At 44.6% G+C, this 24,401-nt stretch overlaps 1 long non-coding RNA gene across 1 annotated transcript in view; it reads right to left on the minus strand.

The window, feature by feature from the left end:
• Nucleotides 1-2,297: 2,297 nt before the first annotated feature.
• Nucleotides 2,298-24,401, minus strand: part of LOC116220820 — an 88,195-nt gene continuing 66,091 nt past the window's right edge. The window contains exon 2 of the long non-coding RNA XR_004163898.2: nucleotides 2,298-3,174. This is a non-coding gene — a long non-coding RNA (uncharacterized LOC116220820). The remainder of the gene's footprint in view (nucleotides 3,175-24,401) is intronic.

Consider the following 24,401-nt stretch of genomic DNA (forward strand, 5'->3'; position numbering starts at 1 on the left):
CAGCCAGGATCAGCAGGACCCCTGGCCGTCCAGCTGCCCCCTGCTCTCGCCATCCCCATCATCCTAATAGGCTTCTCTTCTCCACAAACCCAGAGACTCTCCCCTCTGTCTCCTCCTTTCTTTGTCAGGCCCCGTCTCATGTTTCTGCAATGCACCATGGCACTCTCTTCCTCTCTTTCTCTATCAATGGATTTGGCTGTTTGTTAAATGTAACATCAACACAGGTAAGTCATTATAGACTAATAGTCTTGTTTTGTTTTTATTGATTTTATTTTATTTTAATGTAATTTCAAACTACTTTCGGCCAGATATTACATACATGAAGAAGGCTCTATGCAGCAAGTGTAGACCCAACTTTCCTGAAAATGGATCTAAGATCAATAGACCCTTATATTCAGCCCTTTACTCAGTGTCTGCACTTCACACTCTTGTCCCTTTCATGTCCCCGTGCTTTGGGTGATGTCCCACTCACTTGCCCCCTTTGTAATGTGTAGGCTTGAATGGCAGAATGTCTCTGTCAAGAAAAGCAAAATCATTCTAAAACCCTGGAAAAAAATTGGAGGGAACACCAATGTTTCCATTTTACACTGATTAATACCACACTGCGTGTTTGTTCTTCAGTGAGCACCTATGAATTAGAACCTTCCCCATTGCATTAATTACCGTGCTCTTGAACATGGTCCTTTCAGGACTTCGCTTTCTTCTTTGGCATCGATAATTGACTGAGTAGAGCGGGCGGAGGGGAAACATGTGGATGGGGGGTGGGGGGATGCTTCTGAGGGATGGAGGAGGAGGAGGAGGAGACGGGGTGAATGATCTTTGGCAACCTCCAAAGGGCCATTAGCTCACCTTGCATCTCTGGGCGGCCTATCGGAAGTCCACCCCCAGGCTTTTAAGACATTGCTTCTGAATCCTCCAAGGCCTCAAAAGTCTAGCCACAAGGAAGTACTGAGAAATAAAGAGTGTGTTGTGTGTGTGTGTGTATGTGGACATTTGTATGTAAGTGTGTGTGTGTGTGTGTGTGTGTGTGTTCCATTCACATCCGTGCCTTCTATCTTAAAACCTCTTCTCTGTTCAAAGAATGCATACTGTGTGTCTGCAACATTAAGGAGCCCCTTACACAATACAAACCAATATGTGGACTAAGGATGAGTGGAAAATGGATCTTGGAGCCTTTCATCTGCCTGGCTCCTTCTTTTAATCCAAATGGGGGCAAAGTTGGCACAAGAGCACTAAGAGCCAAGATACTTACAAGAGGTTGCTCACCTATTTTACCTAAGCTTCACTTGCCTATTACCTCCCCCTTTGTGTGTGGATAGAAAGAAAGTCACAAAGAATGTTTTCTCAACCTAGCTTCTTTATACCATTTGAGTGATTTCGTTGGCTATCCATTATAAAAGTGCATTTTAGGCAGGGAATAATAGCTATGCAACAATAACAGATAGGAAAGTTCCATCCATTTCTGTGTATAGGTCACAGTGCTGATGGACAGAGTGCGCCGTCGTGATCACGCCCATGTTGTGCTCCACATCTGAGGGTACGGAGCCCACAGCACTGCTCTGTCAGCGGCTGCAGGTTTCTGAGACGCGATGTGTGTTTAAAGCCGAGCAGGACCAGTGATTCCAGCAGGCGCTCCGGAGGCATCTGTCTGAGTGCAGGTGTCACTGAGGAGGAAGGTGAAGGTCAGGAACCCCTTCTGTCTTACCTTCCTGGGGAGAGGCAGCCATTCACATCCCCCAGGGGGAACCGAGAACAGAGAGTGGTTGTGTTGCAGTTTCAGCCCTGCTTTTGAATGGTGTTGAACTGATGGGTTTTGGTAAGTCGTTTGAGGAAACATGTTCACTCACTCATGGTCTACCCCATACTGTCTCTGCTACAAATGGCCAGCCTCCAGGCTCAAGGTGCCTGAGTGCACTGGCCAGCTGCGGAGAAGTGACTGCAGAGATTCACACTGATTGTCAAGTACAGGACGCCTCACTCCATCCCAGCTAGGCTACATGCTAAGCACACTAACCAGTGCTATAACCACATTGAATATATTCAGGCCACGCTACATCAAATACACAATAGAAGTGTCATTTGTGGTAAAAGGGACGCTTAGTTTAATAAAAGAAAAGTCACTTTGTATTAGTTCTTTATTTCCTTCAGAAGCAAACTGATACACAATATGTTTGCTTTTTTTATCTAATCAGCAGAGTTATAAAATAACAAACATTAAAACCGTATTAGTCGAGGTCCACAGAGAGAAAGAGAGAAAGAGGTAAAAAAAAAAATGGTTTTATCCAACAGCTTATTTATGGTGGTTTGTGGTCTTGTTCAAAATGAACGAAAACTGCAATCACAGCAATTCCAGACACTGTGCTATCAAACTTTATACCCAATGCCTTTTATATTACAAAACAATAAGGTAAAGGTTCATGAAGCAAAGTAAATAAGAAACACAATTCTACAGTGGAATGCCATTGAGAGATTAAAACAAAGGATCTGAGAGGACTGACTGTTCAGTTGAGACAGGCTGCTATCGCTCAGGGGAGAGGTAGCATGTTGCTGTTATTGCATCAGGGCTTTAAATCTGGGTTTCGCTCATTGATCAAAAATGGCTCCAGCAAATAAAATCTCAAATCTAAAAGCTAATGCACAAAAAAGCTTAAAAATCAATTTTTATCACACTAAACCCATCCCATATTGCGAGAAAGCAGACAAAATCAAAGGTAATATATACATTTTCCTGTGGAATCATTACTTTTTGCTCTCATCTAACCAAGTTCAAAAGAACATAAAACACATACTTTTGGGAAGATTGCGATTAGACTTTGTGAAAGTTTAAGTGTGTGTGGGAATATTAGATTTAGCATGTTGGGACCATTAGGTGAGGGTCTGCTGGGAAAAAAAGACATCCAGACTAAAATGAATTAGACCTGGTTGAGCACATTAGTGCACATGAGGTAATCTGGCATACCCTGAAAAAGCTGGAGCACTTGATAGAAAAGACATCATCCAACACTGTGTTGGAGAAATCAACACAGAAAGTCAAACACCTTACTCAGGAAGGTAGCGAATAGACCAATCTTGGATAAGAGGGAAACAGCTGGTGGTTAAGGATGGCTGTAGAACCTTCAGCAGCGCTGAGTCCTGAGAGATGGCGTGGCCAGCTTGTGCAGGAGAGGCTGAGCTCTATGGAAAATAAGGAGACAAGCACAGTTCAGCTAGAAAGAGTTTTTTGATGAATATATAAAGAATAACACGTAAACCTTGGTTAAGGGCTACATTTTGTTAATAAACAGCAATTTAAATTAGTATGCATTTACTATTGTTTAATATCACCTACTCTCACCAGAACAGCATGATATATATTCTACTCTCCTGAACTTTACATTAACTTTCTTTTGCCGTGTTTTTCCCTCCCTGAGCCCTGAAAATACATGGTTTTCTTTTCTGTTTGTATTTTCTTCCATTTTTTAATTGAATTGAATTTGACATTAAACAGTTAGAAAAATGGACTACTGTATTATTCAATCACATTTCAATATCCCCTGAAGAAAAACCTCCCTAGTGAAACCGCTTCTCCCCTCCAGGCCGTCTCCAAACACGCAGGAATGAGAGGCAGCAGGAACGAGAGACAATGCCTGCCGAAGCCCAATCAGCGCCCAGGCCGCCCTGCCGCTAAATCATCTGCCCTGATGTGTGGGGATATGAGCCACATTACGAGCCTCCCCAGCTGTGGTGAGCTCGGTAATACGAGGGGTGTCATTCGAAAAAGGGCATCATCTCCAATGAATCCTGTGCGTGTCACGCCAGCTATTGATCCATCAGTCTCTGCCGTCAGCGTGGTCGGGGCCGGAGCAGAGCTGTCCTTGTGATCCAATTTTCAGGCCCTGCAGACACCTTCCTCGAGAGGCTGCTGCTGGCGTCAGAGGGGGTGTTGGGGTGCAGAGCACAGCTCTAGCCTGCAGCCTGCCTGTCTAAGCGCTAAATGTTATTAGCCACAACTGTGCCGGTCCCTTTTGTGCCGCATTTCCGGATTCTGTGTCGGCGGCAGGAGCCGAGATGCTACCAAACACAGTATTAAGTTCCACCCAGTGGAAGGGAATATTACCTTAAAAGCAACCTTAAAATAGATTTCCCCAGATACAGGTAGGCAGTGTACTTTTTTTTTGTGAAGTGTGGAGCACTGTGTGTGTGTGTGTGTGTGTGTGTGTGTGTGTGTGTGTGTGTGGGGGGGGGTCATGTGTGCATCTCTTATTTTTCCTCAGGTTTACTTCATTAGAGTCCCTCTAAAACCCTATGACATCACACTCCACCCCGAGGTCAACTGAATAATCCACTGTGTAATTAAGATAGAGCACGGCTCTCACGGACTCACTTCACCCTTCTACCTCCTTTAAGCCTCCAGAAGCCTTGTGCTCCCACCTCAGACACTGACCATTTAGGCCAAGTGAGTTACGTTTTAGCATTATAAATCCTAAATGCTAATGCTCTCAGTATAGGAACCTGATTGTAGATACACTTCAATAGGAATGTGGGTACTTAAAAAAATACGAGTTGGCAAAACATGCATGACATGACAGCGTGAGAATAAGGGGATCCTGGTGCTGGAAAACAGACAAAAACAAACTAACAAGAGGATGGGGGGGGCAGAAACAGAATGAGAGAGAGGAGAGAAAAAGGGAGAAAAAGAGAAAAAGAGAGAGAGAGTCAGAAAGAGAGGGAAAAGGGAGAAGCTGATCTCTCCTGGCAAATTGGGCTCCCGCACAGCCTAATTCCTGTTTTCAGCTCAGACTGCTAACGCAGCTGGGATTGGAAGGAAAAAAAGGAGAGGGAGGGAAAAAAATCTATGCAGGGAGGCAGGGAGAGCACATAGACTCTGCACCCGGCCCCTTCCACAGGCAGACAGCAATCAATAAATCAATGGGAAATGTTGGTTGGCTGTAAAATGGGGAGAGAAGCCCATGTCAGGCAGCCCTAAGATGGATGGACAGAAGGCCGGTAGTCAGAGGAGAGGCCAGGGGTGACTATCACCTTGAGATGAGTCTGAAGGCCAGCGGCCTGGTGACGTTCTAACCCTAGTTTATGATGAAGTGCAGGGGCCGGGTGGCCCAGCAGAGGCCTTGGCTGCAAACCTCCCCTATTTGGCTCTGCCCGTCTCCCCTCTCCCCCTCTCCCCCTCTCCTGTGGCCCCCCAACACCCCGCCTGGCTCACCAGGGCTTTGTAGCTCCAGTGCCCCCACTCTCTGAGCCCAGCCGCCGCTTCTCTGTGCCTGCTGTGCCCAGCCCATTGAAGCGGGGGGCTGCGCGAGGCTGTGGAGCCTGAATCCAAACTGTCTAAATGCCTCGCACAGCCACAGAATCGATCCAGGCAGAGCAGGGTTTTTTTTTATGCAGCAGCTGGACCCGCGCTCACAGAAAATAACTTCTAAATGAGTCCTAGGCATGTGTCAGAGATGGTCAAAGCAATCCTGACAATAGCGAAGACAGACCTCTGGAAGCGAAGCTTGCACTTCAAGCATGTGCTATGGCTGGTGCATATATATATGTGTTTTGCGAGATGAATGATTGATACATTTACAGCATTTATTTTTTATTATTTCATAATTCTTTTATTATGTACTATTTCATCCCTTCCACAATGTAGGAAAACAGGCTTTTCTGTGAAAGAATATTCATTTACAAAGGGTCTTCAAATGTGATTTATATTAATAGTAATAACAGGGCGACATTAAAACTATGGATTTCTCTCTATTTGCTGTTTTTATTTCAGAAAGTAAAATTCCAATGCCTCTCCCCCTTCATTAATTAAGGCAATAAAACGCACCTGACCTTTCAGCTTGGCTCAGAGAGTAAAAGCATGGGAATGCATGAGTGGGAATTGGATTACAGCTTATTTCATTTTCCGGGCCCGAATTAATGTGGCTTTCGGAATAAATCCAGAGGAAACTGAAATTCAATATTTTGAGTAGCCCCCTCCATGCCTCGCAGCCAGATGCATATCTGAGCCGGGCCAGAGGAAGGAGCCCCAGGAGGACTTTCATTAAAGCGGCCTGGGTGCGATAGGATCGCCAGCAAACCAACAGCACCCGACCTTCAGGTTCCTTAATTAAGATGCATGACATTAGCGCAGGAAATAGAAGCACTTTTCAATTGAATTTTAAGACACATTTGTTTCCTTCACTTGGTTTTAAAAAGCGAGTGGTTTGAGAGAGGCTGTGGGCTTCTGAGGAGGTCCTTATGGAACCATCTCTTATATTCTTCATTGTCAGACAGCTCTGAAGTAAGTCTTAGATTTGGTAAAGGTTAAAGTTACTATCAATCACTATTAGCATGGATGCATTGATATATAACCTTACAGATAAAAAAAACAGGTGACCTTTGTAAGTCTGCAGTAATTTGTTTACTTGTGATTACTGTTGCTTCCCCATTTCTTTGCATTGATGTAGTGTGTGTCTGTCATGAACATGATGAAAGTCATACCAGAATATGATCTACACAACCTACAGCACATACAACACACACAAAAGCATGCCAGTGATTTAAAAAAATGACAAATTTGACTTTCTGCTTTCCTCTGAACCACTGAGGGAGAATAAATGTTTACTTCTCTGCCTGGTGACACGGGGAGGCAGAGGAAGAAGAATGACGTCCTTTCTGATTTCCATACTCTTATTCTGTATGGATTATGTCCTGGGGTTTCCCACAGGCTCTCTGGCCGTAGCTTTACAGTGGCCGTTGCTCGACAACACAGCAGATTGGCTTTGTTCTCTCAAGCAGATTTGGTCCAGAACACACACGAGGACAGCAAATTATGATTAAAAGCGGGAAAAAAAAACATATATGGAGAAAATCTAATTTTAGCCTCAGAATATATTTATATATATGCAGTTGCTCTTTTGTGTTGGCAGCATTCTGGTCCTTACTGACCATATTACGCAGTTAGAGATGAAAGAAATGTTCCCTATTGATTGGGTGACATTGATTTTTTTTTAACATCTCCACATTGGTTTAGCCAGCACGTAGGTGAAAGGTGAAAGATCACATGCTTAGTCTGGGATTTTCATCCCCCCTTCCATTGCTTGGAATGCTGGGAGAAGGTTCTTGCTCGGAAATTTAATTTAAGGCTTTAGTTCAAGCAGCCACATCATAACTGCAGCCAACCCCCTCATTCTCTACTATCTCATACCCTGCTTTGTCTTTTCTCCCCAGACTCTGCTTGTTGTGGTTCCACGCAGCAGCTTAAATCCCTCCTGCACTGTTTCCACCGGCCTAGACGTACACAGTTCCTCTGCCTCTCCCAGGCCAGTCTATCATAGTGAATGCATGAGATTCTAATAGAAAAGCCAATTTTAGAACGTGACATGAATAATGTATCTGACGATGGTTCTGATAATACCAGTAGCATCAATTGATTTCTGTAGTGATCAAAGCTACTGGGAGCCGAGAACAATGCTTTTTTCCAGCTTGCATGGCTTGGATGGATTGCATGGTTTCATGAAGGCTAAAAACGACTTTGGAAATACCCATTCATGCTTCTGGTTGTGTCACTTCCTTAAACACATACTGTACACACACACACACACACACACACACACACACACACACACACACACACACACACACACACACACACACACACACACACACACACACACACACACACACAAAACAACCAAGTCATTATTAACAGCTAAACGGGCCCTGGACAAGGTTTCCCACAGACAGGCTGGCCGGCACATGGGGGCAGGGCTGTCCAGTAAGCGCTCTTCAGACTGTGAAAATTGTGAAACTGTCTGGAAAGCAGACCATTCTGGGGAGAATGTGCTCAGCAGAGAGGTGCTGCTTGATGCTCGCTGTTAATCTGCCAATGTCGGTCAAGGTCGGGCAACAATGCAAAAAGGCCCCTGAGCATAATTGGCTGTACAGTAGAGGCAGTCAGTGGAGGATTTATGGTCAATACTACTGAAGACTATCTATTCTACACTGATAGGACAGCAGGCTCTTAACAATTTAGCTGTCCTCAGTGTGATTGGGTCTGATTTAAGGCTCTCAAATTATAAAACAGTGGAAGTAAAACCTCGCTGAAATTCGAACCCTGGACATGAAGTAGTGAAACTGTGTTTTTGTAGGCCACCATTAGCCGCCTCGAAGAATAATCTTTTGCCATCGCCACATCAGCATTGCCTCGGTATACTGGAGGACACATTGCCTGCCATTGCACATTCCCTCCAACGTGTCGACAAAGAAAGTTCTTGAACTACCTGTAAGAGGCTGACCTGGAGGAGAGGAGCTGGCGCTGAGTGTTGCTCTGGCGGAGGCTCAGGCGGAGCGTATGCCGTTAATGCATCGGCTGCTCACCCCTGAGGTGGGGCATGCTGGGAAAGGCTTGAAAATGACCATTAATCAGGGCTCTCTGACAGCTGTGCAGGTCACATGTGGGACCAAGTGTAATGGTTTTAGACCCATCCCCAGAGGGAGGCCGGCTCGTGTTGCAGAATCATCCGCCGAGTGCTGTGATTCTATACCATTAGTGCAACACAACAGGCCAGAGGGGCTTCGGGCCAGAGACCACAACAACTTTTGCACCTGACCACTCGTGGCGTCATATTTCTGAGTGACACTTTAAACGGCGGGAAGGGAAGAGCCAGAGTGATACCAAAGAGAGGGACGAGGCTAATGCTTTACCTGTGAAATACCTCTGTGGTTCTACAAATGCTGTGATTCACAGACTGACTACAGATCCATACATGGTATAGATCCATATGTGGAAGACATTATAGAGAGTATTGAGCCTCAGTGACAGGCAGGTCAGATCAGAATAAGCTTATCTCGGAAATGGGTGTGTTCTGTACATGACAGCACAGTATATTCGCAGGAGAGTATGACGAGAGGTCATCTGTATTTACTATTGTCAAACTCATGCCACACATGTGTACACCACCACCCCTAGTGTGTAGTCACATGGTCAGACGGGGTTGGTGGTTGCATTTGGCCACCCTCAACTACACCACACTCAGACCGAACATGTGTCTGGTTGGCCCAACACACAGTCATTAGGTTTCGGACTTCCAAACAGTCACTATAACATCTCTGTAACATGAGACAACTCTTACTCTCTCTCGCTCTCTGTCCCTCTCTCTCTCTCTCTCTCTCACCTTCTCGTCTTCTTCTACTTCTTCCTGTTCTTCTTCTCCACCACTCTCTCTGGACAATGCTGATTGGTGTTTGTGTTCCAACAGTGGAGACATTTTCTTCTGAGCTAAAACCTTGATATGTCACCATGGTAAAAATACAGACATCGAACCCCATATGCAGCATATGCATGCTATCCTACCATATCTTGCTCAGGTGCATGATGTGAAGACAAATCGATGAGCTATTGACTGGTTTAGTGTGATCTCATGTGTTTTGCCCTTTGTGGTTGGTAAAATCCATGCTGTAATTACTAAGATGGGCTTGCAACAGCAAAGAGCCTCCATTGGGTTTTCAGCTCCACTTGAATGCAGAGATCAGTGTTTCAAGGCAAATATGGATTGTGGACAGTCAATAGCTGACTACTGTGATTTAGGAAGTGTACTCTTGTCACGCGGTATGATACTCGCATGGAGAACATTACGCTTAGTCATCTGCATGACAGAGCAGATTCTGACGTGGCTGACTGAGGAGCTGGTGCTGTCCAGTGCTGAAACACCAGCGGAACACTGAGGTAGGGGGAACTTTAACTTACATAGGCATTTATTTACGAGACTTTCATGAAAACATTTAAAAACTTAACTTTAGAACATATAGTTAGATATAGGTAGACATATGTGTAAACGAGAACTCTCAGGGAGATGTACTGTACATGGTGGTTCACGGACTACTGATAGTTGGACATTTCATATGCTTTCATATAAGCATGAATATAAATGAATATTAGGGGATCTCACTGAGTAGCTGCTTCTATAATGCCATTTAAGTTGATCTAAGTTGATCTATGCAACAGAACATTCAACTTTATCATAGATTTTCCATGATAATTGAATTTACTACACAGAGAAATTCAATTTGCAAACCACAGAAGAGCCTTATTGGTGTAGTCACAGTATATTGGTTTTGCATTCAGGACAAACAACAAAAAATGACAACCACATCAAATAGTAGAATACCTTAGTGTTTTGTGCCCATGTAGCCAAGCCAATCAGCCAATCAACAGGATTTAGTCCCCCCTGTCAGGACAGGCCTGGTGGCATAGTAGTTCATACTGGCAAGTCAGCCAATCCAATTTCCATTAGGTGATGCTGGCCAACGTGGAGCTGTTTACAGGCATTGTCAATAGTCATTGTGCAATTAAGTGCATGTATTGATGTCCTATTAAATTACCTTGCTAAGGACGCCTTATAAACTTCACTCTTTCAATACTGAGTGGCAGAACAGATTCTGAAAGAGCAACACAGATCGCCCTGGTAATCCCCATGTCTCAAGCTGATAAAGGAGGCCAAGGAGAAACAGCAGGACACATCCGTAAATATGCACATTATTTCTGCAGTGTCTTTGCAGGCATAATTTGGGGAACCAGGGGAATAAATCAAGCCTGGCTTGAATTTTGATCACCTTTTGTTTACTGGCCCTTGTCTTCCAGCACTTATGATTGTTTGTGCAATCATTCTTTATTACATTCCATAAACCCCCCATCCCCAAATGGTTACCCATGCTAGAATTCAAAGACACTTTCACCAGCATCCAGTCTACCGTCTGCTCACAGGGCGGCCCAAATGAAAAGCTCCAGGAGGAAATGAATAGCCAGGCTTCCATAGGGGCAAGACCCAGCAGCAGCAGCACAGCACTGCCCCGGTGACACATCAGAGGACCCCATACTGCCAGGCCACTGCTCACAGATGTCTGAGGCTTTCAAATATGGATGGATAGAGAGAGAAAGAGTGGGAGAGAGGGAGACAGAGACAGAGGGGGGACCGAAAAAAGGGCCCTGTTGAACCTGCAGCATCTAGTTTCAGCCCCCGAGTGGCACCACTCCAGACCAGCGTGTGTCCATCGACCGGTGTGGTAACTGGCAGCCGCTGAGACGGGGCCTGTAGTCGCCACAGCGGCTCACATACGCGACCTGCCCTGCCCCCAGTGCTCTCTCACGTTACAGCTCTGAGTGGCCCCTCTCCTGCCATAAGGTCAGAGGCGGCCCTGTCCCACCGGTACCCGCGCCGCGCCAGATATGATAGCTGCTCTGGCTGCCAATCTCCCCAGTACAGATGGCCCCATATTTCTGATTTATCACAAAATGCAAAGCCCTCGCTGAAAGGTCAGCCCCTTTAAGAGCCGCAGGAATCAATGGGTCCTATTCCTGAAGGTGTGTTTGTCCATCTGTGCATGAGTGTGTGTCTGCGTCCATGCCCGTCTGAGAAGAGATCACTCGTTCCATGAGATGTATGCTTGATGACGATATGGCCTCAGAACCAGGGCAGAACTGAAGTATGTTTAAGCACATTTTAATAATTGAACCAACAGGTTTCAGACAACCACCAAATGAACCTCTTTAACCTTTGGAAAGAGCTCTCTGGAAATATTCTAATAAATAATTGATAATGTCATTAGCTCATCAAATTTATGTATATTATCTCAGGTCTGCTGGGCCCATTCCAGTGATCAATAACCAGGCCACTTCTGGCTTCACACAGACATATGACCACATCTGTTCTCTCCACTCCTCCTCTTTGGAACTGTTGAATGCAGGGGACACTGATGTTTCATTGTCGAGTAGTCCTGTAACATGTGCATAAAGCAGTGGATGCAGGTGGCCCAGTAGAAACACAATGGGTGAGGACAGGAGCATTGGCTACATTACTGATTCAGTGCATTCATGGGGAATCAGTTTGGCCAGGAATAGCTTACCTCATTGCATCTTAACATTTCCCTAAATCAGAATGACAGCTACGCAAAGGACAGTGCTGTCATTCAGAGGAACACAGAAAACAGAACCTTGATGGAAAGCCTCCATAATCCAATTTTCTGTCAAAACATCAACAGACTTTCCTAAACCCAAAGAGATCCACAGTCATGATGTCATTTTGGGAATCCTATCCAAACGGCCCATTTAGTTAACCCCCTTGTAAACCCTCAACAGCACACTCTGACTGCCATCCAAATGCATTGAATACATTGGCCACAAAGGGACTATAAATACAAGAAGTAATTGTGTTTGAACGGAATTAAAACAAAGACCAAGCTTAAAAAAAAAATATATTTTTAATTGTCCATTTTCATGATGATTTACATCCCAAGCTCCTCTGCCACTACTGTGGGTTCAGTGAAAGTTCAGGAGGGAAAAATGCTTTCTGAGGCTAACCTAATCAGACTTGGACACACCAAATCACATCATATGCAAAGGTTGTACACCGGAGGATGCCAATAGAAATCATATTGCTTAAGGTCAAATAAACAGAGTGCCCCTGCTCTGCACACTGCCTCATGAACAGAGCGTCTCACTCCCATCACTGGCTAGAGACTGACCTCAGCTGAATCAGAGCTTGGACCAACATTCAAACAAAATGGCCGTCTGCCTAAACATGTATGTTTGTACATCTAAAACGTCATGATCTTATTTTGTCCTGTGTGTTACGTCATACATTTCAAAGAGTTTAAAGGTTCTAACCAAAAAAACACAGCCACCATTTTGGCAATACAGATGCTTTGAGACACAGAAGTATCAGAATAGAAATGTTTGATTATTATGTCATTTTCAATTTAATACAAAATCAGCTTGAATTTTTACTGTAATATGTTTTTGTCAAAAAAAAAAAAATCATAAAAATATTGTGTAAGGTTTCTTAATCTGAAATAACATATTTCTGAAAGAAGTAACCTAATGCCTTATTTTACAGCCAGTTCTTTTTTTCTGCTAGTGTTTTATCAAGGGATAATATTTAGTATCCCTGCTTCTGATACTTGACGTATCTATCAAATCTATCAGTAGTAACTATGGTGTAACTTAATCAACCTCAATTATTACCACCATTATAGTAATACAAAATGTAATTATTGAAGAAATATTTTAGAAATAAAAAAACAGAACGACTATACCTGATTGGGAGAGTAATGTGCTGTATCAATCCAATTCAAATATTTTTGCAAGTAAAATGTTTTACCTACATTTGGTATCAAAATAGCTGATTTCCAGTAGAACTTTTAGTGTAACATATTTGAAGAAATTTTTTTATTTTTTTAAGGATCGATTGTCTTACATTTCCCTCACTAAGCAACCACCTGACCAATCATTTTTACCATCACAATTCAGTATAAGTTTCATTAGAAAACATTTGTAAAAACTACTCTACTACTAAAATAGAGGATTTAGTTTGTTTTAGAACTGACCACACCTCTGGTGGCATATCTTTGGTGGCATATCTGTACACCGGGAATGAGGGGGAGAGAGAGAGAGAGAGAGAGACAGAGAGACAGAGAGACAGAGAGAAAGAGATAGAGATAGAGAGTGAGAAAGAGAGCCCACAGGCAGGCAGGCAGGGCGAGGCTCTCTCTCTCTCTCGTTTCCAGTGAGGGATGGCTTTTCAGTGAGCTGCCTGCGTGCCATGGCCCCACATCATTAAAGTGCTTTCCCCTAATCAGGCCCAACTGATAGGATACATCTTAATGAGGAGGCTGCCGGCCTCACGGCCTGTCTTATATCCAGCCCCTGCCTCTGGCTGGCTTCACGTGCACTGAGAATGATTGTTTACGGCCCCATTTATTGACTCCCCAGTTTTTATTAAAACACTCTTAGACACCCAGTATTGAGAGGCCTGCCAATGGTTTTAATTGTAAAGTCTATTTAAAGAGATGTGTCCCATCCCTTAGAGCCTGTGATCTTCAGGCTTTTCGTTTTTTTCTCCCTCCTGGATGGCTCTTGACTGAGACAAGACCTCTTTATGGCAAGCATGAAACCTTTTTGACATGGTCTCAGAGTCATTTTCACACTGCGTGCGGGTGTGTGTGTGTGTGTGTGTGAGAGCGTGTGACTAATTCACACCAATAAGTGTGAGATTGAGAGGCCCCTCCTACAGCTCTTTCACCAGGACGGGGGAGAGCCTGCGCCGCAGCGCTGAGGGGGGTTCCCCGTGGACAGGGTCAGAGGTCAGCGCATGGAAAGGGGCCCCAAAATTGGCAATTAATTACCAAACAAAGTGGCGCATGCCCTGGATGGGCAGGACGGGTTCCCCCCCAGAGGTTCCCCCCAGAGAGGAAGGGGCAGATCAAACACCGTGGGCCCATACAGAGGGCTGAGCTGCTGGCCCCACGGACTTGGAGACAGCCTCACACATTATGCATTTGCCTCTCTGAAGGGGAGGCACCGGCGCAGGATCTTAACAAGCAGGGGAGGACGCTGCCTTATTGACAGGCCGAAAAAGCTCTAAACATCTTGTTTCTTTTCAGCGGCTGCGGACGTGAGCAGAAATATGAGCACAGGGATCAGTCAGAGGGGGAAAAGGAAGCTGTGGGCTGTGGACCATCACTGCATGGTAAACAGATGTGGTTGAGAATGCTTGTTTAGAACCTCCTGTCCCTCACTGACACACACACACACACACACACACACACACACACACACACACACACACACACACACACACACACACACACACACACACACAAACACATTCACACACTCGTACATACGTACATACATACACTTACACTGACACGAGCATGCATGCACACACAAATGTACACATACACACGCAAGCAGCAGACATACTCAATTAAAATCAGCAGCCAGATTTCTCCCTGCTGCTGTTTAGGTAAGTGGGAGCGGAGCAGTAACTCAAAGTGCCAGCACCAGAAGCAGCCACTCTGCTGATCCCAATCTAGCCAGCTCTGCAGTGATTTGTTAAAGGACATTTAGAGTGGCCAATAAAGTAACACCTAATTGCTGATCTGCTTAATTAAAACGAGTCTTTGTTGTCACGTTTACCAAGATAAATTAAATAATCAGCTTTGGGCTAATGAGAGATTATCAGATTATGTAGGACTATAAATAAAGACCTGACTAAATGGCTGCATGGGGAGAATCAGTGATTCAGCCTTCACATAAGGAAAAAACACAAAGAGGAAATCATTGTTTTTCCTATGTTCTTTTGATAAATGCTATATCTGGTGAAACTAGTGGATATGTTTTATAGAATTATACAGTCCTTTGAGCTGCTTCAGACATGTATTTATTACCTTGATAATTGTATTGTATTATATAACATAACATAAATGTAATGGCAAATTCTTATTCAAATGACAGATTGGTCTGAACACGCTAACTTGCTAACTAACACCATAAATGAAAGAGTATAGCAGGCTCCCAGAGTTTTCAATGATTTAATATGAAGGGGCCAAACAGTAACCTTTCAGTAGGCCCCCTCATTCAATGGTTCACATTAGGACTGGTGTCATATTTACTTTTGGACTCTTCCCTGCCTGGTAATCCACTGGTGCCCCACTCCTCTTTAAACACAACCTTCTCACCTCCATTCAAATCCATAGGCAAATATTCCGGCGGCTGACTGATCAGCATGAATATTCTCCAGGCCTCTGGAGGGGGCTCTCTATTAAGTTGCCTGTGCTTCAACCTCCACTCTCCTGCACAGGGCCTGGGCTTTGATCAAACTTTCATGACACTGCATTAAACCCCTTCACTTGAAACAATCAGAAGAGCTAAATATGGATGAACACACCCCCCATTGGCTGATAGAAGGCAGGGAGGGGGAGAGGAGATAAGCTGAACCAAAAGGGCAAAGCAACAGCTCTGGATTTGACACTCAGCCCTTGTGTGTGCCTTACACGAGGGCACATGGACCGAACAGTCTCACACAGACCTGGCTAAACACACACGTACACACTTATTATTTTCAGGTCAAAGATTTCAAGCAGCCCACAGAAGCATCACTAATATAAAACAAAAACATATCATACTTAAAAAATGAGGAGCACCACTTGGATGTGTTAAAGACCTAATTAATTTGGTAAGCAACTGTAAATATCTCTATGGTGGTAGAGCGAATTAACTGGAATGTTCGGAGGGACAGATTTAGCCCAACATAAACTCTGTGTGTCAGGCAGATCTCAGCAGCCCGTGATGGACTCCCCTCTCCTGATAAAACATATTAGTCACGGAGCATTTCCTTTACGGTGTGTGTGTGGCTGATCCGGGAAACAGATCAAGAGGCAAGAAAAATCAAGTGTCTGATTCAGGTATCAAACGGCTAATTCCACTCTTTAGTCACCAGCAACCTGAAGCTGCATCATGGGGAGCTCCCAGTCACCTCGGTGCCTGTGAAGGCTTACAGCCCTGTCTGCATACCAAACACCAGGCAGAATGGATCACCTTAGGAGCAACTGTTTTACATTACAGGCATTTGATTTTGATATCAATCCTTTAGCTTTTAGTTAATTTGGTCTGATATGTATGGATCATGCTACAAAAACTCTTGACCATAAAAAAATATCCAATTTAATAATTCTAGGAAAAAAACCTATCTAATTTAACATGCATTAAAATCAGGTAACGAATGATGTGTTCTTGGTATCATCCAAATAGATGTGCATGTCTTTGTGCAACACAGCACAGAGGAGGCACTTGTTTGTTTTCCAGTGGTGGCTCTGCCAAGCTTATGTTTGGCAATGATTACTGTCAAATTCAACTGCAGTATATCACAAGCTGTGACACTTAAGGCTATGAAAGTTCTCCCTTTTCTTCTCGGGCTTGCATATCCTTCAGACAATCCATCAAATCTGCTTTACTTTTACAATGAGAGGGAGGAAAAAAAAGAGTTTGAATCAGCTAAAAGTTTAAAAGCTGTATTCTGAGGCGGAAATGCAATCCCTCATGTTCTTTCATTATGGCCTCGTTTGTCTTTCCCCTGACGATTCACTTCATCCATTTGGGAAGAACTGACATTACTCAGCAAAAAATACGTTTTAGTTTTTGCCATGTTGTAAAGTAATTTTTAAAAGCCTTTTTTGAGATGATGAACTTTATACTGATGTTAAATCAGATATGTGCAGTCTAATAAGTCTAAATGGAAAGAGGCAAGAAGGCTGTGGTCATTTATTTATTTAGCATTTCTGTGGTATTCAAGCACACTGCGCAAAAATGTTACTGATATTTAGACAAATATACACATAGAATAAACACATCAAATGTTACTGATATTTAATCCATGTACACATAGGATAAACACATCAAATGTTACTGATATTTAGACACATATACACATAGGATAAACACATCAAATGTGTTCAGAGTTGTAACCAGTGAGAAAGTGACCAAAACATTTGTCATCGCCTAGGTAACCTTTTCTTCATCGTGAAAGCCCATGCACTTTGAGACTTTAGAGAATGTGTCTTTTGATCCCAAACGTTTATTTTGGTCTGGAAATCACGTGTTCTAAATATTGTAATTGACCCCCCGTATATTGATTTTCCCCGTTGCCTGGGAGCACGGCAGCGTCTCTTCCTGCCATATAATAGCCTTAAAGAAATCAGCGTCCCCCATCCATCATCAGGGGAGGGGCTCAGAGATGAAGATCAAGCACAGAGCATTCCAGTAATGATACCATTTTCCTAAACGGGTGGAAAAATGCTTGTCACTTTTATAATGATAGGTATCTATATCAGTTAAATGGCAATAAAATGTGCTTTGATTTCTTGAGCTCCCATATCGTGGGGATATGGCAGGCAGGACAGGGTGAGCGGGTGCAGCACATGAGGAGGAGGCAGGAGGAAGAGGAGGAAGAGGAGAAATTGAATCTGCATGATGACGGATGTGTCTGTGCCATGGATTAGCGGGGCTGTGCACATCTGAATCCCTGTCTCCCAATCAAGTCACATTTGACCAGAGGGAAACAGCTCCAGTGGACAAACACCAGTGGTGGGTCGCTACAGCAGGGAAAGGAGCACTGTGCTAGAAGGATTCAGGATAGTCCATGAAATGCGGTTGTTTAGTTTTTGTCTCTATGTTACATGCAAATATTTTTCATGCTAATTATAGTAATTATGTGTTTATTTTCATGCTTTAGCTATTATATTTAGCTATTATATTATTATTGTTATTAAGCACCTTTTGTTTCTTTTTTTCTGTAAACATCTTCAGTGTATGCACACACACGCACACGCACATGCACACGCACACACACACACACACGCACACACACACTCACACATACACACACTCACACATACACACACTCACAAAAAAACCTGTCAGCCCCACACAGCTGGGCTTATGTTGATTGGCCGTACAATCCAACTTTGATTCCCTATCAATTTACATGCACGCTTGTGAGGTTGGAAAATGACAAACAAGCCATCAAACACAAACACGCACACACAAACAACCATCAAACACACACACACACACACACGCTCACATGTATACAGTATACACACACAGACACACACACACACACGCACACATACATTGTGCTAGTGGCCTCCCAGCAGCCGTTCCAGACACACTGCGGTGTAAGACCCAGCTGAGGCAGTTTGGAGATCAATACTGCTCTCCCCCAGCCCACCGCCATTTAAAGAACATAATTCAGAAATCTACCTTTCAGCACACATTCTCCATCAAGCGCTCAGGCTTCCCCCCCCCGCCTTTCTTCCTGTCTGGGTTAGTTGTTTGGACCTGCAGTCAGCACAATACCAACACAACCCAGGCAGGCACAGAGCGACTCACAAAGAAAGCACACCGAAATCAGCACACAAATGTTAAAAGCGAGCCAGACTGCTCTGAGCTTTTGTGTACAGGGAAAATCAACAGCCTCCAGACATTTTCTCAAATTATAAAAAATATATGAAATATCAAAGCACTCCGAGTATAAAACATGATGACATTCTAAATGTTCATTCACAGAGTATTTCACTCCAAGTATAAAACATGACGACATTGTAAATGTTCATTCACAGAGTATTTTCTCATTAAATGTGGGATGGTGAGAACTTGGTTGCGATCCAAGATTTAGATTGGAAATACATGCAGTTTTTTTCCCACTCATTTTTTTTGAGTCGGTAAATGTAAAATCGCTGAAAAATAAGAACAAAGGACGGATGTAGAAAAACATCCTGCAACCTCCGTGTGTTTCTACATTTTCTGTTTGGTGGCCGCCATTCTTTTGTTTTCCCAGATCAATGTGGGCAGACTGGGGCCACCTGCGATCCGTCTTAGCGGCAGCCTCCATGGGCCTGGCGGTCAGCACGACTGACAGGATGACACCGAGCACTGGTCAGTTGGCCAGTTGGTGACTGCCGCTGCCGTGTCAGGTCCATTGTTCCCCTCCTGGCCTCTGCTGACCATCGAACCCCCCCCCCTCTCCTCGCAGCACCCCGGCCCTCCCCTCAGCCCCTCGGGACCCACCGTCATCTCCGTGGTGACCATCGCTGGATGAAAAAGGCCCTGCCCCTGCAGCTTCACGCATCCTATTGTGTGCAAAGAAGAAAGGAGGGAGGGAGAGAGGGAGAGAGAAAGGGAGAGGAAAACAATGGCACCGTGTCAGAGGTCTAATGCATCCCTGAGCGCACTTAAAACAACACAGCAGCCCACTGCCAACATGGCCTATCGACAAGCGCACTGGTTAAACTCACCTTTGTCATACCTTTATTTTACAGGCTATTACTGTTTGCTGCTCACTAACATGAACCTGCCACTGGTGACAAATAGGAAGGAAGACCGTGAGTTAACGTGAGGCAAATGGCTCATTTGCGAAACTTGCGAGGCTGCGGGCTCTGTAGCAGGAGAGCAGGAGAGCAGGAGAGCAGGAGAGCAGGAGGGGAGGCAGGCTGGTGGGTGGGCAGAGCCAGCTTGCATGCTGAAGTGTGAATACAGTGTGATTAGTGCTGGCCAGGCTGTGTGCTCACAGGGACTGAGGTAGCGTGTGTGTGTGTGTGTGTGTGTGTGTGTGTGTGTGTGGAGGGGGGTCTGTCCACTGGAGCAGGAGCTCCCTCTAGCCTCGTCGAGCTCTCACAGCAGGAGCTGCACATTAAGGCCTAGATCAATACCTTAAGACTACGCCAACAGCCTTTTCTCACTCTCGCTCTTTTACACACACAGACACACACACACACACAGAGACAGACATGCGCACACACACCCACATAAATAGACGTGTTTGTGCCACATGTGAAAGAAAACAAACGCCTACAGAAAGACATATACACACCACTACATACCGTCAAGCACATGTGAACAAACACACGCAGGCATTTGGTACATACAGTTTTCTGGAGAAAAAAATGCGAAGGCACAGAAAATAACAATCTTGCTTTCACTGGATGATTAAGCAGAAACATTGCATAGAGAAAAGCCTGGATTATAGAATAAAGTATCAAAATGACAGACTCACACTTAGATGCTGCTGCAGGAATGGGGGGTGGGATAAGGGGGGTAAGGAATGAGACAGGGCAGCCAGGGACAGAAGTCCAGTGGGATTTGAAATTTTGTTTAGTATTAAAAAAAAAAGTGATGAGTGGTTATGGACTACGTCACTGCGTAAAGGAAGTGGGCTTTGGCCAGGTGGCAGGGGCTGTGTTTTCAGAGGCTCCCGGGTGTACAGACTGTCAGTTAGGCCGAGCTGGTAGCCTCAGGCGCTTAGCTGGGTCGCGTTACACCCCTGCTCCTCAGACAACTCAAAGGCCCCGCAAAGTCAGCAGTTCCAACAGAGGCGAGGAGGAAGTGGAGAAGGAGGAGGAGGTGGAGGAGGTGGAGGAGGTGGAGGAGGAGTGCCATTTGAAATGTTAAGCCTTTGGCCTACGCTGCACACTCAGCTAGGCGAGGGTGGTGGTGGTGGTGGGGGTGGGGGGTGGCGCCACAGGAGAGCAGGACAACATAGAGATGTACTCTCCAACTCCGTGCCATGCATGGGAGAGAGGAGTGTAATCCTTGAGCACCACACAAATAATGCACGAAGGCTTCAGGTGTCAAAATGATTCCTTTTGATATGTACAGCCTCGGGCAATTTCATTAATACCAGCATCAGACGCCTCTGAGATGGCCAGAATGTGCTGTCTATTAAACGGAGAGTGGGAAAAAAAATAGGAGGAAGGGGTAGACACGGAGGGGAAAAAAACTCATTGTTTTTCATTATCTGCTAACTCAGATCTTCACACAAGAGCCACGCTTTAAAGTTTAAACAACTTCAGGGGGCAGGTTGAGCTGAATATATAGCGCGGGCTCACTCTTGGGCATTCCAAATGCAACTCCTCCCCAGCATGGAGGAGGAATGTGCTGCCTCTGCTTGATGCCAACAGATGAAGCAGGAGATGGGAAACATTTGTGGAACAAACAAGCCATTAGACATTGGAATAAGCGTCTAACGACTCAACTCCATGTGTCTTATGTGCTGTCTGGTTTAAAATGCGGACATGCATTGATATGCCCTAGCCCAAAAAGTACATACGTGAAAAAGATAGAGAGAGAGGGAGTGAAAGAGAAAATTAAAGAGCACTTTGTTAAGTGTGACACCTTGTTAATAGGTGAACCTGCAATCTCTTAGCTAGAAAGACCATGCATCATATAACATCCTCTCTCCTTCACTCTCTCCCTCTCTCTCCCTCTGTCTCTCTCCTTCACTCTCTCCCTCTGTCTTTCTCCTTCACTCTCTTCCTCTGTCTCTCTCCCTCTGTCTCTCTCCTTCACTCTCTCCCTCTGTCTCTCTCCAGGAAACGGAAGACATGGCTAGCAGAGCAAAGCGCTCATGTTGGTAGTTAAAGTTAATCCTCTTGAGACATGTTTGGCTTAATGGGATAATCCCCTCGGTTTCCTCTCCACTCCCTGGCCCTACTGTATGTGGCCTGCTTGTTGGATTGGCCACAGGAGGACACCAACAAAACCCTGGGCCCAAATCCCACTTCATGTGGCCAGTTATCTCTTTAGAGAGCCGAGTGCCTTCAGTGGGGCCACAACAACTCGATTACAAGAAAAGTGCTTAGCAGAGCAAAGGCAAGAGACATACCTGTGTCACAGCATTACTTCAGCGACTAATGAGATGAGCTGCAGGCCACATGATGTTGCAGGAATGACATGAGATGCTATGCTCTGAGTCCATGTTACAAAAAAATAGTTTTGAACAATACAAATTTGTATAAAGGTATACAATTGGGCTGTAATTCATAATTAAAGGTGGAGCTCGATACACTTTTTGTCAAATTCAGCAAATTGCTCCTCACGGTCCTCTATAAGTCTGTTCAGTATTTGAGCTAAAAAAAATAGATTCAGGTTCATGGTAGGTTCACATACCATGGTAGGTTCATAGGTTCATACACAGTTCTGGCTTGGTACAAAGGAAACAAACAAAGTGGCTCAGACCAAGCCATAAACAATCCCAGCCAATCAACACAGTGCTTCAGGGGCACAGAAAGGAGGGGTGTAATTTGATTGGCTGTTGAGCTCGAATATCAGCAACCTTTCGCGAAACTGAAACCAAATTGAAGACTGCATCTTTAAGTGAATACATGAGACGTATGATGAAGTTCTAAAGCCTTATTATGCGGAAGCTTTCATAAATGCGTCTCTGACTTACTGCTTGAGGTCAATGAGTATTTAGGAGTATGATTATGGCCATTGAGTAATAGGTGTGAACATACAGTATGTCAAACATTACAATGTGATATGAACACATTTATGTGTATACATTTGATTAATAATGTTTTTTAAAACAGCTTTGCACAAAATGTTCCCTGGTCAACATCAGCATCAAAATAGATGCAGCATTTTAAGCTTACAGATTCTTGATCACTGGCAGCTGACATGCTACCATGCCAACACCAGCCAAGTTTGCATCTTGTACTATGTACTAAGACGAGAGGAGCTGGTATGTCAGACCTAGGTCTATAAACATCATACAGGAGAGTCTGTCAGCCGTCCCTTTTGTTCCATCACTCTCTTCTCCCAGGAAACCGTATTCATGAACTCTGCCACTGGCCTGATGGAGGCTGTGACGTGACCTGACCTGTGTGTGTGTGTGTATGTGCGTGTGTGCGTGTGTGCGTGTGTGTGTGTGTGTGTATGTGTGCGTGTGTGTGTGTGTATGTATGTGTGTGTGTGTGTGTGTGTACGTGTGTGTACGTGTGTCTGTTCATGAGCAGACAATGGAGACCAATCAGCAGTGCAAAGAAAAGGAAGAGCAAGAACAGTCACACTGATCAATATGCATCACAAAGACACTATCCCCACGTCAGATTAGAGTCCACAGAAACTGCCGTTACAAAAACGGATCCAGGCCATAATCAAAAATCAATAATCACAGAGGTATTATGATTAAGAACCGGCCAGCCACAGGAAGTGATTTACATCTGAACATGTTTTGGTTGGAAAGGAACATGAGTGAATAGAAAGAACAGATTTGGGTTGGTCTTGAAAAAGCAGAACCAAAACATCGTTCATCAAAAAGAAACAAATCTTTTGCATTTCTATGAATTCTCATGACTTGGCACATGGGTATGCAACATTTGATGGTGACCAATGAGCAGTGAAACAGGCATGTGTGCACCCAGACCCCAGAAGCCTGGCGGCCAGAGAAGGTGGCAACTCAGGAGCCTTGCCAGGCGAAACCGTTCTAGCCCACCACTTGTTTCCCAGAGGACTCGGGGAAGGGTTTAATTGGATAATTGATAATTGATTTAATCTGGTCTCAAGGCCAGCACCCCTGCTCAGACTGAAGCCAGGGACACTAAAGGATAGGATTTCTATGAGTGGCTCCATTTTCTAAATAATCCTCTCCAATCATCTGTGGCAGGGCTCTCTCCTCCACACGACACTGCACTGCTCCTGAGGAGCCCATCCAGCGTGCCGACCACCGCATTCAAGCCATTTCTCAAGAGCTCTTCACTGATCCTAAGTGTAAAGAAGAGATGCATATTGAAGGGCTACACATGATCCAGGGAAATAGCACCATAATAGAGTATTACCAAAGGTAATTGGTTAATAATGGGGAACAAGGGGGAAGATTTAGAAGAGGGAAAATACTTATGTGGTATGAAACGTTTTTTTGTAGAACAGCAGAGACTGTTTCAGTGCAATGGGCCTCTCTGTGACATTAATGATGAATTGATTATTGATGTCTGGCAGACAGCGAGGCTCTGTCTCACGCTGCTGTCTTTAGCTTCTCCTCTTTCTTCTCCGTTTCCCTTCTTTTCTTGCAGTCCATTGTAAGCCCCTCTTCCGGAAATAGCCAGGAGCAAGAATTTGTAGGCTTTATTTGTTTGCCCGGGTCTATTTTTCTGTAACAAATCCCTGTTCGGACCTCAGGAACTCTGCACCTCACTGGCAGCCCTGGGAGCTATGAGGCAGAGTGCAAGTAGTAGGCTCCAGGCATTCCTTTCTCTTTTTCTCTCTCTCTCTCTTTCTCTCTCTCTCTGTTTCTCTCTCCCACCACTCCTCTGAGGAT

The sequence above is a fragment of the Clupea harengus genome, chromosome 6, assembly GCF_900700415.2.
Source record: "Clupea harengus chromosome 6, Ch_v2.0.2, whole genome shotgun sequence".
Lineage (NCBI taxonomy): Eukaryota > Metazoa > Chordata > Actinopteri > Clupeiformes > Clupeidae > Clupea > Clupea harengus.